The sequence below is a fragment of the Lactuca virosa genome, chromosome 4 (genome assembly GCF_052849685.1).
Source record: "Lactuca virosa cultivar CGN04683 chromosome 4, Lactuca_virosa_CGN04683_v6, whole genome shotgun sequence".
Taxonomy (NCBI): Eukaryota; Viridiplantae; Streptophyta; class Magnoliopsida; order Asterales; family Asteraceae; genus Lactuca; species Lactuca virosa.
In genome coordinates, this window is record NC_136429.1 from 264696859 (window position 1) to 264715053 (window position 18195).

Below are 18195 nucleotides of genomic sequence, written 5' to 3' on the forward strand. Positions count from 1 at the left end.
TACTGGAAGCAGAGGATCCATACTCGAATCAAGGAAGGTTGAGACAGAACCAGGAAACTTGGAGAGTGTGTTAGACCTCTCGAAATTATGTATGATCCTGACATTTATGCGTGTACTTTTCAGCATGGTGACCACGCGACATGGAGCAGGAGGTTCCGGATCAGGATCAGGATCAGGCTCGGGTGTAGGATCCGAGCAGGTTGATGACGGGCTACGCGAGTTCATCGCGTCTGAGATCACGAGAGGCATTCTTAAGTCGACCCCGGTCATTTTCGGGTCGATCAAGGAAGGGATTGTTGAGCCGATGGAGGATCGCCTCCTGGCATTCAGGAGTGATATGGCGTCTAGCCAGACGAGTACGCGCACACTATCCTTTAAGGACTTCCATGGGAGTGGTGTGCCGGATTATCAAGGGTGAAAGACCCCATCGCTGCCAGGAGATGGATCGCAGACATTGAGTCTGCGCAGTTGACGAGCTTCTGCCCGGAAGGGTCGAAGGTCCGCTTTGCTGCGGGATGTTTGAGGGATAGAGCTAGAGACTGGTGGGAGTCGATTGGTGACTCATTGGGAGCCCCAGCCATCGAGTCTATGACGTGGTCAGATTTCGTGACCAGATTCAGAGCTGAGTTTGCGCCGGCTTTAGAGCTTCAGCAGCTGGCTAGAGAGTTTTTGGATATGAGGCAGACTACAGAGACTGTGGCGGAGATCACCGCCAAGTTCCGGGAGAGAGCATTATTGGTACCCCGGTATGCGGGGGATGAGGAGATGTGGAAGACCCGCTACCATGATATGTTGAGGGCTGGTATTCAGGAGCATGTCAGCTACTCTGCCTGCCCGACCCTGGAGTCCATGATTGCCAGGGCGCGGGAGAGGGAACTCGATTTGGAGCATGTGAGGAAGAGGAAAGCTGAGTCTGAGCAGGTTACAGGGGTTTCGGGGAAGAAACCCAAGGGATCCGACGTTAGGTCGAAGGGCCAGCCGGGCCAGAGCCGCTGCAGGAAGTGCGGCAGGTCGCATGAGGGAGCTTGTAGAGCAGGATCGACAGGCTGCTACAAGTGCGGCAAGACGGGGCACTTTGGCAGGGATTGTACTGCCCCCGCCCCCATAGTACAGATGACAGACCTGATTTGCTTCCATTGCAATCAGAGGGGTTACAAAAAGGCCAATTGCCCGAGGTTGACAGCAGCGCCAGCAGCGGTGCCGGTTTCAGCGACAGTGCGGGTTGCAGATGGCCGGAAGGCCAAGTCAGAGGCTCCAGTGGTGCGGAGCCGGGCATTTCAGTTGACAGCGGAGGAGGCACGCGCTGCACCCGATGTGGTGACGGGTATGACTTCTTGTTTATGCTTTTATGAATGCTGCTGGGATTTTGATATGTTATGTATGTGCTCTGTTTAGGATCGTTCCATGTGAACGGTATCCCAGTTCAGGTATTGTTTGATTCGGGTGCTACCCGATCGTTTGTCTCTCTTGCGCTTAGCAAAAAGTTTCCGGAGTCGTCGGGCACGTTGGATTGCCCTCTAGAGGTCGAGATTACGGACGACCGGTCAGTGCGAGCATCAGAGGTCTACCAAGATTGCGTCATGCGACTGTTTGAGGAACATTATCTTATAGATCTGGTTCCCATACCTTTGCGGGGGAACAAGGTTATTATCGGTATGGATTGGCTAAGCCCCAATGGGGCAGTGATTGATTGTGCTCAGCAGTTGGTGCGGATCAGGACCCCAAGTGGGGGAGAGCTGGTGATTCAGGGTGAGAGGCCACAGCAAGGACCAACTTTATGTTCAGCAGCGAGAGCTAGGCGTTACCTTCAGCAGGGTTGCACAGGATTTGTTGCCTATGTGATGGATACCCGGGAGATGGGTAAGGCAACAGTGAGCGATGTGCCCGTGGTATGAGAGTTTGCGGACGTATTCCCCCGAGGAGTTGCCTGGGATACCTCCGGAGAGGCAGGTAGAGTTCAGGATTGAACTAATCCCTGGTGCGGCTCCGATAGCCAAGCCACCGTATTGGTTGGCTCCTCCCGAGATGCAGGAGTTGTCTACACAGCTGCAGGAGCTATTAGACAAGGGTTTCATTAGACCGAGCAGTTCACCCTGGGGAGCCCCGATTCTATTTGTGAAGAAGAAGGACAGGTCGCATCGGATGTGTATAGATTATAGGGAGCTGAATAACGTAACGGTGAAGAACCGTTACCCACTCCCGAGGATTGATGACCTCTTTGACCAGCTACAGGGAGCATCTTGGTTCTCCAAGATTGATTTGCGATCAGGGTATCATCAGATGGGGGTCAGAGAGGAGGATGTACAGAAGACTGCGTTTCGGACGCGCTATGGCCACTATGAGTTTGTGGTGATGCCTTTCGGGCTCACCAATGCTCCTGCCGCATTCATAGACCTCATGAACCGCATGTGTAGACCGATGTTAGACCGGTCTGTGATAGTGTTTATTGATGATATCTTGGTTTACTCCAAGACGCGAGAGCAGCATGAGGAGCATCTGCTAGAGGTTCTAGAGACTTTGAGAAGGGAGAGCTTGTATGCTAAGTTCTCTAAGTGTGAGTTCTGGTTGTACGAGGTGCAGTTTCTCGGGCACCTTGTCAACTAGAACGGGATATCAGTGGACCCGGCCAAGGTTGAGGCCGTGATGAGGTGGGAAGTTCCGAGGTCTCCATCTGAGATTCGGAGCTTTCTGGGATTGGCAGGCTACTATCGGAGATTCATTCAAGACTTCTCCAAGATAGTCGTGCCCCTGACCAGGCTGACGAGGAAAGCCGTGGTCTTTCGCTGGGGGCCTGAGCAGCAGGGCGCATTCGAGACACTGAGACAGAGATTATGCGAGGCACCAATCTTAGCCCTGCCAGAGGGCATGGAGGATTTTGTGGTATATTGGGATTCGTCCATCTCAGGTTTGGGTGCGGTAATGATGCAGAGAGGGCATGTTATTGCATACGCTTCGAGGCAGCTGAAGCCTCACGAGGCGAATTACCCGACGCATGATTTGGAGCTGGGGGCTGTTGTTTTTGCCCTCAAGATTTGGCGTCATTACCTCTATGGTGTTCGTTGTACCATTTACACGGACCACAAGAGTTTGAGGTACCTCATGGATCAGCCGAACCTGAATATGAGGCAGCGTCGGTGGCTGGATGTGGTGAAGGATTATGATTGCGAGATCCTCTACCACCCGGGAAAGGCCAATGTCGTGGCCGATGCGCTTAGCCGCAAGGCAGCGCCAATCAGGGACATCTGTCTGAGGATGACAGTGGTGACTCCACTGTTGGAGCGGATCCGAGAGGCTCAGCAGGAGGCTATGAAGGAGGAACATCGGAAGAGCGAGCGTATAGTGGGCCAGGTTTCCTCCTTCGACTATGATAACCGAGGGTTATTGACTCTTCACTGTAGGGTGTGGGTCCCTTATCATGGAGGCGTGCGCCAGATCCTGATGGAGGAGGCACACAAATCCAGATTTTCTATCCATCCCGCAGCGACGAAAATGTATAGAGATCTTCGTCTTGATTATTGGTGGCCCTGCGTGAAGCGGGACGTAGCATGGTATGTGGAGTGGTGCTTGACCTGCAGGAAGGTCAAGGCCGAGCACCAGAGGCCGCACGACAAGATGCAGCCATTAGATATTCCCTTGTGGAAATGGGAAGATATTACCATGGATTTCATTACCAAGCTTCCCAAGACTGCACGGGGAGTGGATTCGATTTGGGTAATCGTGGATCGGTTGACCAAGAGTGCCCATTTTATACCGATCCAGGAGATCATTTCGGCCGAAAAGTTGGCCGACATCTATATCCGAGAGGTGGTAGCTCGGCACGGAGTGCCAGTTTCAGTGATTTCCGATAGGGATGTGCGGTTCACTTCCAGGTTTTGGAAGAAGTTCCATGACGAGCTGGGTACTCGTCTGCATTTTAGCACCGCCTTTCACCCGCAGACGGATGGTCAGAGCGAGCGGACCATCCAGACGCTAGAGGATATGCTGCGGGCATATGTTTTAGACTTCGGAGGTAGCTGGGATACCTACCTTCCGTTGGCGGAGTTCTCGTATAATAATAGCTATCATGCGAGTATCGACCTTCCTCCCTTCGAGATGTTATACGGGAGGAAGTGCAAAACCCCGATATGTTGGGGTGAGGTTGGCCAGAGGGTCATGGGGAGCACCGAAGTGGTGCTCAAGACGACAGAGAGGATTCAGCAGGTTCGGAGCAGACTTCAGACTGCTCAGAGTCGGCAGAAAAGTTATGCCGACAAGCGCCGATCGGACTTGGAGTTTCAGGTCGGGGATATGGTTCTCCTGAAGGTGTCGCCATGGAAGGGCGTCATCCGATTCAGGAAACGGGGCAAGTTGGTTCCCAGGTATATTGGACCCTTCAGGGTTATAGCCCGGGTAGGCAAGGTGGCATATAGGTTGGATCTGCCAGCCGAACTCAGTCAGATTCATAGCACTTTTCACGTCTCCCAGTTACGGAAATGTTTGGTGGACGACTCGGCAGTGGTACCATTAGAGGATATTCAGGTCGATGACAGCCTGAATTACATTGAGCGGCCTGTAGCGATTCTCGACCGAAAGTCGAAGGATCTGAGGAACAAGAGGGTAGAGCTAGTGAAGGTGCAATGGAAGCACCGGAAGGGCTCGGAATGGACCTGGGAGCTGGTGGATGAGATGATGGAGCATTATCCAGAGCTTTTCTAGGAACGAGCAGCAGACTTCGAGGACGAAGTCTAAAATAAGTGGGGGAGATTTGTAGCACCTGGTTCCTGGTATGTATTTTATTTAAGTAATTTTGCATTTTTGGCATGGGACTCGGCGAGTTGAAGGCCCAACTCGCCGAGTAGAAGCAAGATGAGACGCGGGATTTAAGTGATGGACTCGTCGAGTCGGGTCCCGGAGTCGACGAGTAGGCTCTGACTGGACAAAACCCTAATATGAGGGTTTGCACCCTATTTAAACAACCTTATACAGCCTCCATCGCCCCTTTATGCTCCCAGAAACCCTCCATAGCAAACCCTAAGTGTTTTGGTGCAAGATCTAAGGCTTTTGAGTGATTTTTGTGGGTTTTGACCTCAAGAAAGGAGGAAGAACATAGAAGGATCAAGAGGAGACTGAAGGATTCGAGTCTGGTTCATCATTTACAGTCTTTGAAAGGTATAAAGTCTGTACCTTACTTGCTTGTTTGTTAGATCCCTTTTTGAGGAAGAATTAGGGCTTTTTAAGCCATATGAGGTAGCCAACCATGACTGCAAACATGGTTGGGGGTCAAGACTTCGGATCTAAGTCTTGGGAGGGGTCACAAGGCGGATTTGGGTTGCTTTTGCACTCAAGGAAGGCCCTATGCAACATAAGAGCCATTTTAGAGCCTTTTAGGCTCAAAAGTCCCATGCATGCACGTAAAGTTCGAAACTTTACGTGCTAGATCGAGCTTAGGGGCTTGGATCTATCTTTTGGTCAAAGGTTGTACATCAGAAATCGAGGATTTAGGGTGTGGACGTTATCGACTCGGCGAGTCCGTTCTTGGGACTCGACGAGTCCAAGGCATAAAGTCCCATGTCTGTTGAGGGTCAAAAGAACTTAGTTGGGTGTTAGAAAGGTTGTAGAAGGTCCGAAGGAGTGACCCAATGTATTGGACTTAGCCTTATACCTGGAGTTCATGGGACTCAACGAGTGCTAGAACAGACTCGGCGAGTCCAAGGCAATCTCATTATGATTGAAGATGAACTAAACGAGTTGTTCATACAACTCGGCGAGTCAAGGTCAAAACTTGTTCATCAGATGAAGGTGAAATCGACGAGTTGTTCATACAACTCGGCGAGTCGGATGAAGGTTCATTCGATGTTCATATCGAAGAGGAACTCGTCGAGTCGTCGCTAAACTCGACGAGTAGGGTCGTGGATGAGGACAGTTGAAGAGATAGAGACTCGACGAGTTGGCGGCCCAACTCGGCGAGTCGGGTCAACTGGAAGTTGACTTTGACTTTTGCTTGGACTTGGTCAGGGGTAAAATGGTCATTTTACCCTAAAATAGATATCAGACTCTGATTAAGTGGTTTGTGGGAATTATAGCCGGAGGATTTCCGGAGCAACAGCAGACAGAGAATTTCCGCACAGATTATCAGCAGCTACTCGTTCGAGGTGAGTTACCTTCCAGTAGCGGTGGGTCTACGGCCACAATGTCGGCCTACCAGTAGGAGTTCCATGATTGGATGATTGTCTTTGTGATATTCATCTAGATTTGCTACCACCTGATATGTTATATGCTAGCACGATATGTATATATGACAGTAGTAGAGTCCGGTTGTTAGGACCGGAGGGTAGACCAGACACCCCAGATATGTCTGACGGTATGTGATGATATGATTATATGCTGGCATGTTATGTTATATGTGATAGTGGTAGTAGGGAGGGAATTGTCCTCAAGTTCGGTTGTTAGGATCGAAGGGTAAGTCGGACACCCCAGAAACGTCTGACAGTATGTTTATGTTATGATATATGTGATAGTGGCAGTAGGGGTGGAATAGTCCCCGAGGTTCGGTTGATAGGACCGAAGGGTAGGTCAGCACCCCAGAATGGCTTGACATGGGTAGGTCAGCACCCCAGAATGGCTTGACACGGGTAGGTCGGCACCCCAGAATGGGCGTACTGGGTAGGTCGGGCACCCCAAAATTGCCCGACAGAATCAATGCGATATGTCTGTATGGTATGTGGTATGATGGGGGAACTCACTAAGCTCTGTGCTTACAGTTTTAGTTTTGGGTTTCAGGTACCTCTTCGTCTAAGGGGAAGGAGCCGGAAGTGTAGCAGCGCATCACACACACACATGATTTCCGCATGGAGTCTTCTGGGATTGTACTCTGATATGTTATTATTTTATAACTTGGGTTTTTCGACATGATACATTGTTTTATGAGATTATGTGTTTTCACAGTATTTTCTTATGAATGTTTTTATGAGACAGTTAATTAAAAAGAAATTTTTGGACTTGAAAATTGGGATGTTACAGATTTGGGCTTATAGCTCCTTGGTTTCACGTAAAGTTTGCAACTTTATGTGGGAGTTATGCCCTAGAAGAGTGGATCTATAGTTTGGAGCCCCTGCATGGCTCGAAAAGCCTCTGTATGAATAAAGGACTGAAGGGACTCGGCGAGTTTGTTCTTGGACTCGGCGAGTCTGTTGAAGATAAGCATGAACTCGACGAGTTGGAGGAACAACTCGGCGAGTCTGTTGAAGGTTGCTGTGGACTCAGCGAGTCTGCTCGTGGACTCGGCGAGTCAGAACACAAAACCCCAACCCCTTCTGGTTAAGACTCAGATCAGTGAGTTGAGTGGTGAATCAGTGAGTTGGACATGATAGGACTCAGAGGTTGTTGAACTCGATAAGTCATGGGGTGACTCTGCGAGTCGAGTTGTGATATAAGAGTTTTCTGAAGTTGGGGACTCGGCGAGTCAGCGGGTTGACTCGGCGAGTAGGGTCAATCAGGAAAGTTGACTTCGGCCAGGACCTTGACTTTGACCAGTTTGACCTTCAAGGGTATTATGGTAATTTGGATATTTACGTCAATGGATCATTGATGGCTATAAGTGTTGGAGTTTGAGGCAGTGCTTCGGGATTGTGCTTTCGTGGTTCGGCTCGGCAGTTGCAAAGTGAGTTATCCGCACTATACCCAAGGGTCTAAGGCACCAAGGCCGGCCCTTTGATTTGTTATTTGAGTTAGTTACTGCTGTGATATGTTAGTTAGCATCCTGGTAGATAGGTTGGCTTTATGATGGTATGCTCTGTTAGATTGGTATTCTGGTAGATTGGATGTGGCTATGCTTAGTAACCTGTAGTTGGTCTGACTGTCTGTATACTGGTAAGAGATTACCTGTTATATGTGCACGTGTTGAGCAGTAGTAGAGGGTATTCCATCCCGGTAGGATGATAGGGCCCTAGTATGTTGTCTTGTAGACTGATATATGGTTATTTGATAGGTGTACATGTTTGCTAGTATGTGGGCATTCCAACCCGATGGTTGAGGGCCAGGAGTATTCCATCCCGGTAGGATGATTGGACTCATAATAGGTAGGCATTCCAACCTGATGGGTGAGGGCCTGGGGTATTCCATCCCGAGGGAAGATTGGACCCATAGTAGTTAGTGTATGTATAGTAGGTGGGCATTCCAACCAGATGGTTGAGGGCCAGGAGTATTCCATCCCGGTAGGATGATTGGACTCATAGTAGGTGGGCATTCCAACCTGATGGTTGAGGGCCTGGGGTATTCCATCCCGAGGGATGATTGGACCCATAGTAGTTACTGTATGTATAGGTGTGTGGGCATTCCAACCCGATGGTTGTGGGCCGAGAGTATTCCATCCCGAGGATGATTGGACTCGTAGTATGTTGGCATTCGAACCCCACGGTTGAGGGCCTGGGGTATTCCAACCTGATGGTTGATTGGACCCATAGTATGTTGTTCATTGTTGTATGTGTATGGTTATGTGTGTACGGGTATTTTGGGGGAACTCACTAAGCTTTCGAGCTTACGGTTTTAGTTTATTGTTTCAGGTACATCAGGTGATCGTGGCAAGGCAAAGGCGTGATCGTACCGCTCCTCATATTTCATGATTTTGCGATTTGGTTCTGGGGATACTCTAATGTTTAAACTATTTTGAAAATGAGTTGTAATAACTTAATGGTTTTTGAATGGGTTAAAATGTTTTAAATTTGTCTGAATTTTGTGGTCGTTACACTTTATCTATGATGAATCTGTTAAGTATCATTTTTGATGTTATGAGCCTTGAAGTTGGAAAATTTATCTATTATGAAGCTATTATTAAGCTCTTAATGAAGAAATTTCTTTCTGACCAAAACCAAGGCGTGGCTAAAGAAGGCCCACGACATGGTGGCGTGCCGCAACACATCTATTTTGTCTGGACATGGCCACATCACGATTAAGAACTCGCCATTGCTTGATGACAGTTGATCGTTGACTTTTTTACAAGCTTGAATTTTGGTGAAACCTTGTTAGAATCGAGTGTTTGGCTAAATAATGTTCTTGGTTTGGCATTAGGTAGCTTGGGTTAGCTGTTCTATTGCTGAGGTTGCTGTTGTGCTTCTACCATTTAGCTCAAGTGAGCTTTCTCACTATACTTTGTACTATAGTAATTAACTACCAAAATCTAAAATAACATATGAACTTTTTTTTTATTTTAATACTTTTTGTTAATACAAGTATTTTATACTTAGAGGGATGACTCAACTTTTTTTTTTGTGAATTTAAACAAAATATAACATAATGGATGGAAAATTCAAAATATTGTGATATAAATATGTACTTATAAAAAAATAATATAGTATTATTGGCATATAATCTATAAATAAAAAATTGTATTTCTTATAATTTACAGCTAATAAATAAAAACATTAATGCAAGGTGTTAGTGTGGTGTGGTGTGGATGTATGTAGCGGTGTAGGTGGGAGTGTGATGAGATGGGTGGTTGTAGATGTGGTTCAGAGTGGATATAATGGGTATGGTTAGGGGTAGGATTGTAAGGCGTGGGTAGGGGTCAGGTGGGTGGATATGGGAGTTGGGATAAAGTAGGGTAGGGTAGTGTATTGGTGTGGGTTTGTAGGTGGGGATGAGGTGTGTCGTTGGTTGGTTATAGTGGTAAGGGTGGGGTGGGTGTGGGGGATATGGGTGACTCTTCAAATGTAACACCCGGTTTCGAATTGCTTCATTATTCGGGGTTGCGGCCCGATCATCAGTTATCATAAGGCTCGGGGAAGAAAGGATTTGGCCCTTTTGGATGAGGGTGTTAAAGTTTAAGTGATCCGACTGTTCAATGGTGTTTCGGAGCCCAAGGGCATAATCGTAATTTGTTAACTCGGTCCTTTATGAATTTGGGTTTTGTTTGGGGAGTTTTAAGGCTATGATGGGTTGCTAGAAGTGTAGGGCTTCTTGTCACCTTTTCGTGGATATAAAGTTCGTCAGAAATGGACTTAGATCGAAGAAGATATGGCCTTCGGAGTTTTCAAGGTGTAAGAAGAAGCCCTAGTACGCGGGGAGTATATAGGGAGTACGCAGAGCGTACTAGTACTTAGGGCAGTACGCTGGGCGTACATTGGTGTACTCTTAGCGTACCCAGAAGGAAGGATCATGAATCTCGGTCCCGTACGTTAGACGTACGAGGAGTACGTTGGGCATACGAGGGGTGCTTTAACTCTAAATTTTGATCATGTGTACCCTATTTAAACATCCTTATTCCTTAGGTTTGGCCTCCTTACCAGCCTCTAAAGCCCCAAAAACCCTAAAAACGAGTCTTAGCCTCCATGGTTGGGTGTTTGAGCCTTTGGTGAGAATTTGGTGTTCATTTTGTGGATCTAGAAAAAGAAGGAGAAGCTTGAAGACTTATTCTTTGAAGGAAAGCTTTGAGATCCAGCATTTACATCTCCTTTTGGTAGCTTGGGAGGTATAAAGTCTGAACCTTGACTTTCATTTAATGGATCTTCTTCTTGGTTCATGTTTGGTCATTTTGACTCTTTTGGTTGATGATTAGGAGTTAAAGTGGTTTTTAAAGCTTGTAATTGTAGATCTGGATATATCATGCGTTCTTTGGGCATAAAGGTGCAAACTTTATGGTGGTTTTGGTTGCATGCATGTATTAAATCAAGTATTAAGCTCATTTGAGCCCTAGAGTCCCATTTAGCCATGCATGCACATAAAGTTGGCAACTTTATATGATTAACCACCTTGGAGAAGTCAGATATGAGTTTGGACCCAAGACTTAATGGATTAAGTGCTAAATTGGAAAGATGGCTATGGATGGTGAGTACGTTGCACGTACAAGTATGTATGTTGCGCGTACAAGCCTTCCATGTTGTACACTGAGCGTACAGGCTGAGTATGCCCCACGTACTCAGCAGACTTGGGCCCTTTTGTATTGGGATTGGTTGTGTTGGGCCATGTTGGGCCATCTATATTTTTACGTTTGGGTTGTTGTGACTTGTTGGACCTTCTTGGGAGAAGGCCCACGAAAGGAATTGGGCTCAATTTGGAAAATTGGGCCACATTTGGGGCCTTAGATGTTTATTTTGGATTTTGGGCCTTTGGACATCTAGTTGGGCCTTGGCTTTGGGCTAAGCTTGAGGAAGGGTAAAAAGGTCGTTTACCCTAATTTGGACTCATAGTGTGAGTCAGGGGCTAGATGTTGATGGGTTGTGTCACAACCAGGAATTCTGATACCTTGTAAAACCCTTAACAAAGATAACATTGTAGTTAAAGCTTGGGAAACATGTATGATGCTTGTTCAATGATCACCAAATTCCATCAAATGCTCTACATAAACATTCAAGTAGTCAACAAAGGTTGGAAACCTTAAAAATCCTGGTTCAAGTCCATTTTGGACTAGGATTTTCTTATTGGGCCTAATGGACCAATAAGCTTCAAATTTGACTATTTTGGGCTCAGAACTCTTGTATGGGCTCTAATTGGACCCACTTTCATGAAACTTAACCTTTTGGGCCTTATAAGCCTAAAATGGACTAGTTTATCTTTAATGGGCCTCATTGGGCCATAACAAATCTAATTAACCTAAATGGGCCATAAAACCCATTCTCTTTGACAAATTGGGCCGTAAGCTATCAAAGGAGCCCAATAGGCCGAAAAATAATTATTGGGCCTCATAAATTTCGAACAAGATCAAACAATGGCCCAACATAAACTATTTCCTTCCTCCTAAGCCCAATAAATTTGGCCCAAGATAAAAAAAAAAAGAAATAAGAATAATGCGTGATTAAGGGGGGAGTGACACCTCATAATTATACTTGGGATATCCATGCACCCATCTTATACTTCCAAGCATCTATCACCTCACACTCTCTCTTCTCCCCTCTCTTTTTCTTCTTCGGCCGAGAACACAAAGGAAAAACACACACACCTCACAAATTCTCTCCAAACACTCTCAAAGAACACTCTTGTTTCTCCATCAAAACTTTCGAGATCTAGGGCATTTCAAGGAGGTTTTTCCACAAAAATCATCATTCTAGGTAAGTTAATGCTTAGATCCATGGTTTAGCTTCTTTAAATTGTTATAAATCTCCTTCTAACTCATGAAAGTTCATGATCATGCTTCTTAGAACCTATCTAAGCCAAAGTCTTCTCAAGAAGCTTTCTAGGGCCGAGAATAGCATCAAACTTCTTCCATTTCTTCTTCAAATCGAAAACAACAAGCAAAGGTGAGTTCATACCCCTATATTTTCGGTTTTCACAAGTTTTATGGGGGAGAATACAAGTAAAATGTGTAGATCTATGTGTATGTGTATGTTATGCGTGATTTCATGTATGTATGTGTAATTTTATGTGTTTATGTGGTAAATATGTAACAAAAAGGGAAGAAATCTCGAGATCTATGGCACAAGAGGGGAAACAAACATGATCTACTATACTTTTCATTGAACAAGTCAAGAAAAGTTTCTATCTAAAGTCATAATAAACATAATGCAACATAAAACTCATTTTTGGGCTATAAATGTCAAATAAACAAAACTTGGGTTTAAATTTGTCATTTACGGTTTTCTTAAGGACTAAATGAGTCAAAACAGTAAAAATAAATGTTTTTATGAATATTATACTCTTTAAAGGACTAGAAATGTAATTTATAGCTTAATTGGCTAATTTTTGGGCTTTTCGGCCCATATGCCCAAAAACTGCAAAAATATGATTTTAAGGGGCTGAAATGGTACAATTCTCGAAACAGGGAGTAAAAGGGGTAAAAAAAACTATTTCAAGGGTTAAAATGCTTTTCTTTTCCAAAAAGGATCAAAAATGTAAAGTTTTTGGAATTTGGGCCAAAATTGTAAAAGTTGCGAAAAAGCTGGACTTTAACCGAAAGACTCTTTGTTGGAAGGGCTGAAGCTGCCAAAGAGTAAATTTTGAGCTAAAAACATTTATTTAAACAAGTCTATGGGTCAAAAATGTCAGGAAAATGAGTTAAGGGCCTAAAATGTCTTTTTCTTTATGTAAGGGACTAAAATTGTCATTTTTATTAAAAAGGGCTGAATGGGTCAAATCAATATTTTGAGTCAATTATTTTGGTTTTAAGATATTTGGGTCAAAAGAATACCAAATTACGACTTATGAAAATAGAATGAAGAATATACATATATTTTAAAATATCGTTATAAACAAGCGACAAGTTTCGTGCCGTTGAGAATTTAACAATTGTTCAATCAAACTTCCGACCATTATAGTATACCTAAAACAAGTAAATATTCAAATAGTTGGGCTTGAAAGATCTTAATCATGCTTATCGGGCCTTCGTGACCCATTGACATGACTTTTGGGCCCAACAATAATAACACATCTCTATTGGGCCTCCTGTGACCCAATTACATGTTTAAGGGACCCTCAATGGCATATATGTGCTATTGGGCCTTGGTGGCCCATTAGCATTGCTAGTAAGGTCCAAACTAAATCAAATATGAAATGGGCCAACGCGTCCTTCGTATAACCAACAGCCTAAAATAACTCACGTAATTAGCAGGACTTTGTATTCCTCTTCTCTCCTCGTTTGTTAGGCTTATTTGCAATCAAAGTAAACAAAATTCAGGTCGTTAATCAATAGTAATCAATGTTGTTTGGATTAAGTGAGTAATAACGGGCGACACCTCTAAGGGTCGTTCGTAGTCTGTAGTTATAATCAAAGTCTCCTGGAAGGAGAGCGAGAGTTTGTGTATAGATCTATACGGGGGTGACTCCCCCACACCTCAGCTGTTCGCTACAGTTAGACTCGGCCAGTCTAGGGTGACAAAATCTTAAGATCAATTCTGGCGTTCTTTAGGATGCCAAGACAGACGAACTAGTCATTATTATGCATGGTTATAACGACTCACAAAATTAAATAAATCAAATACTATCCGAGTAATCAAGGAAAAGTAATCAAAATCACTTGTGTGGCGGTATAACAATTTGAAACAATTATATATGTTATCGGAAAACATCGGGTTTTTCGAGGAAATCAACACCACTCGCTTGTATTTTCAATAACTATAATGCAAAACTTCCCATTTATACACGTTTTGAAATCATTCATGCACCAACTTATGGATCTTCACACTTTGGTAAACAATTGTCTTTTCAGAAAATATCGGATTTTTTGGGTTTTATAAACTACACAAATCATTTTTATCACAACCCTGCTTATGAACTCACCAACATTCCATATGTTGACGTTTTCAAAATAACTTGTATTCTCAGGTAAACAGGTAAGCTGAAGGGTAATATCAAGTACGTTAGGATGTTATGTTTTGAAAACACTCGAACAATTGATGCTATGGATATGTAATATTTAAACAATGTACTGGATGTGAACAATGTCAATCGTTATGTATTAATGCATGGTGAAGTTTATGTTGTGTTTCATGTATAATCATTGTGATGATATTCAATTTAAGTCACGCGAGCCCTCGGACGTTTCCGCCGTCTGGTTCGGGGGTGTGATAAGTTGTCATTGTGGTATATGATAGCGCATGGATTTTAGCGGATCTTCACTCAAAGATTATTCGTGGGATCAATTGTTGATGGGGTGTTGTCTTGATATTGGTGATTCGGGGATCTGTCAGCCAGCAGCCACGGATCGTCTGTATGATTCGGCAGTGCGAGGTGAGTTTTCCTCACTTTATTTTCGGGTCGAATGCACCAAGGCCGACCCATTGGTTTGATAACCTGATATTTTTGATATGCTGAGTATGGAATAGATATGCATGCTAGTCTGGTATTTTAATAGGACTACTTGTGATTCGGTCTGCATGATTACTTGTATATATTTGTTAGCTGTAAGCATATGGTGTTGGGTTGAGGTTGTACTGCTTCGTGCCGTAGCCAACAAACCCTGGAGAATTCCATATATGAGTTGAGGGTCGGGTAGGGCATGCCAGACTCATAATGAGGGCTCAGGTTCATTCCAGTTACGAGCTGAGGACCTGGTTGGTATACCCGAATCGTACTGAGGGCTTGACGGTATTGGAGCAATCCATATATGAGCTGAGGGTCGGATAGGGCATACCAGACTCATACTGAGGGCTCATGAGCATTGCAGATACGAGCTGAGGACCCGGTTGATATACCAAACTCGTACTAAGGGCTAAACATTAGTATTCCAGTCCGATGACTGATTGGGTTGGGAGAAAGCCAGACATAAGTTGTGGTCCCCGGGGGCAAGCAAGAATTATGTTGTGGGCTCAAGAGCAGGCCATATATGAGCTGTGGGCCCGATAGGCAAGCCAGACTCATACTGTGGGCTTAGGGGTAATCTTGTCTTTTAGCTGTGGACCCAGAACATGTTGTTCTTATTTGTGTGATATTTGTTTGTGTGTTGATACTTTGGGGGAAATCACTAAGCTTTGTGCTTACAGTTGTGTTCATGGTTTCAGGTTCTTCAGATGATTCGTGGAAAAGCGAAGGCGTGACTGTACACATCCCTGGTTTTACAATGGATTGGATTTTAGGAGACTCTGATTTTAAATCATGTTTTGGAGACAATGTTTTTGTAAACACTTTTGTTAATAAATGGGTTGTTTTGAAAAGTTTAAATTTGCTGAAACTTTTGGGATGTTACATCAAATTTAGGGGTTAGTTTGGTGTGTAGGTGTAGGTGTATGTGGGCGTGCCTTGCGACTTATTGCTTTTGGATTACAGTTTAAAATGTATGGCTTAGGGCTTATGACTTTTGACTTATGGTTAACTTATGACTTATGGCTTATGACTTTTGATTTATGACTTATGCCTTATGCCTTAGGGGTTAGGCTTATGGTATAGGGGGTATTGCTTATGGCATAAGGCTTATGACTTAAATCTTAAGGCTCATGGATTATGACTTATGGATTACGAATTATAGATTAAGGCTTAAGGCTTATGTATTTATGACTAATGATGTATGACTTAAGTCTTAAGAATTAGGTATTTATGGCTTATGGTTTAAGGCTTAATATTTATGGTTTATTGTTTATGGTTTATGGATTATGTCTTATGAATTGTGGCTTAGGGAATGAGGCTTATGGCTTAGGGATTAATGCTTATAGGTTATGTGTTAAGGCTTATGACGTGTGATGTATGGATGATGAGTATTGATTATGGATGTCGGAGGTTAAACTTAAAGATGTAATGATAGAACATGATGGCCCACCGAACGAATCATCCACCCACCCACACCCAAATCAGCCTACGTCTATAGTCACACTCCCATACTCACCAACCCTCACCCACATACAACCTACACCACCCACCATAAGCTTATAAGTTATAGTTTTAGCTAAATTAAGGGTTAGTGCTTAGGCCTAGGGATTATGTCATAGGTCAAAAAGCTTAGGGCTTTCAATTAAGGATTTTGGCTATAGCTTATGGTTTAGTTCTTAAAGTTTATGCCTAGGTCTTAAGGCTTTTGGATTAAGGTATAGGAATTAGCGCTTAAGGATTATGACTTAGGGCATATGTCTTATGGCTTATGGCTTCAGTCATACGGCTTAAGGCTTAGAGCTTAGGTGTATGGATTGTACCTTTTGTGTTAAGTCACATGAATTATAGTTTGGGGCATAAGGATTAAGGCTTAAATCCATAAATCATATGACATAAGCCATATGCCATAAGCCATAAACCTTGAGCACGTATACCTTAAGCCTTAAGCCATAAAGCATAATTCATCAGTTATAAGCTTTGATCCTTAAGGTATACGATATAAGTTATATGTTGGAATAGGTGTCGAAGGTCATAACTAAATTGGTCAAAGTCAAAACTAAATTGGTATAAGTTTATGGAAAAATAGTAAAGTCCTTTTTTAAGTTTCCCTCATAACTAGAAATAGCTAAGAATTATATTCGGAGAAAGATAAAATCATTTGTTAATTTGTTAGATGAATATTAAATTAATTAGGAATAATTAGAATTAATTAATTATTGATCATATTTAATCAATAATTAATTCAAGATTAATTAGAATTCATTAAAGGTGTAAGGGTTGAACTATAACTGTTCAATAGTTGAAAAAAAGAAGCAGTTCTAGAACCTACTATAGGGTGGACGGTTTTGGGAGGTCTGGATGAGATTCTGCAACCCTCTTGATAGTTGATAAGGATAAGGACTTGAATAGATTAAACATGAAAATTTAATTATTCAAACCATTGCTTATCTTGGAGATCCAATAGCTATAAATATGACCCCTTATGTCATAAATTTCATGGCTTCTACCTTAAATAAGGTAGAAAAAAAATTTCTCCTCATCTCTCCTCTCTCCTCTTCACTTTAGGGTTTCTAGGGTTTTTGGTGTGAGCCATTAGAGGCAGCCACATTTTTGGTTCTACCTTTATAGAGATCAAGAAGGGATTCAAGTATATTTTCTACTAGTGCAGTATCAAAGGTAAGTAATCTTAACTAGTATTTTCAATTACACATAGTGCTTCTTTTAGTTTCATAAGTATGTTGCTATTAGTTATTAAAAGACATATATCCAATAGGTTTCATATACCCTTAAATGTTAAGTGATTTTCTACATGTACATTGGTTTTGTACCCTATAAATTCCATCAGTCGTATAAGAGCCATGTCTTACAATTATATGTGTATATAAGATGAAACCTACAAAAAAAATCGTACGGGATGTCGTGCTTTTCTAAATTTTTGTTTTTTATTCTGGCTTGCCTAATTCGATTAGTAGTGTAAATTTTAGTCATTATCTGCTATTTTAACTATTAAAATCTGATTCCTATAATGTTGGATGAATTTAAAACTCCAATTCGAATTTTGAAGGATTATATAAAGAAATCTATTTTTTAATTATAAGATAACTAAATGAAATTATCCTGAATATATTTTAATATAATATTTAATTAATGGTTAATCAAAGGATAAATAATAAATCCATAATTGGTTCTAATGATTAATTAATTAATTGTTAATTCAGAAAAATTAAATTTATAACTTGAAATTTTAAAATATTTAAAATACACCCTATACATATATAAGAGCTTTAATACTATATGTATAACTAAAATCCAGTCGAATCAATAGTAGGCCTCATTCATGAAGCCACACTATAAGAGAGTTATAAGGAAACGGCCTATAAAATAACCATTGAATGGATGTTCTTTTCACCCACCGCTTTGTGTGGTGGATGGTCGTTAGTCGAACGAGTTTGATAAGACATAAATAGCATTAAAAGTATAATAAATAAA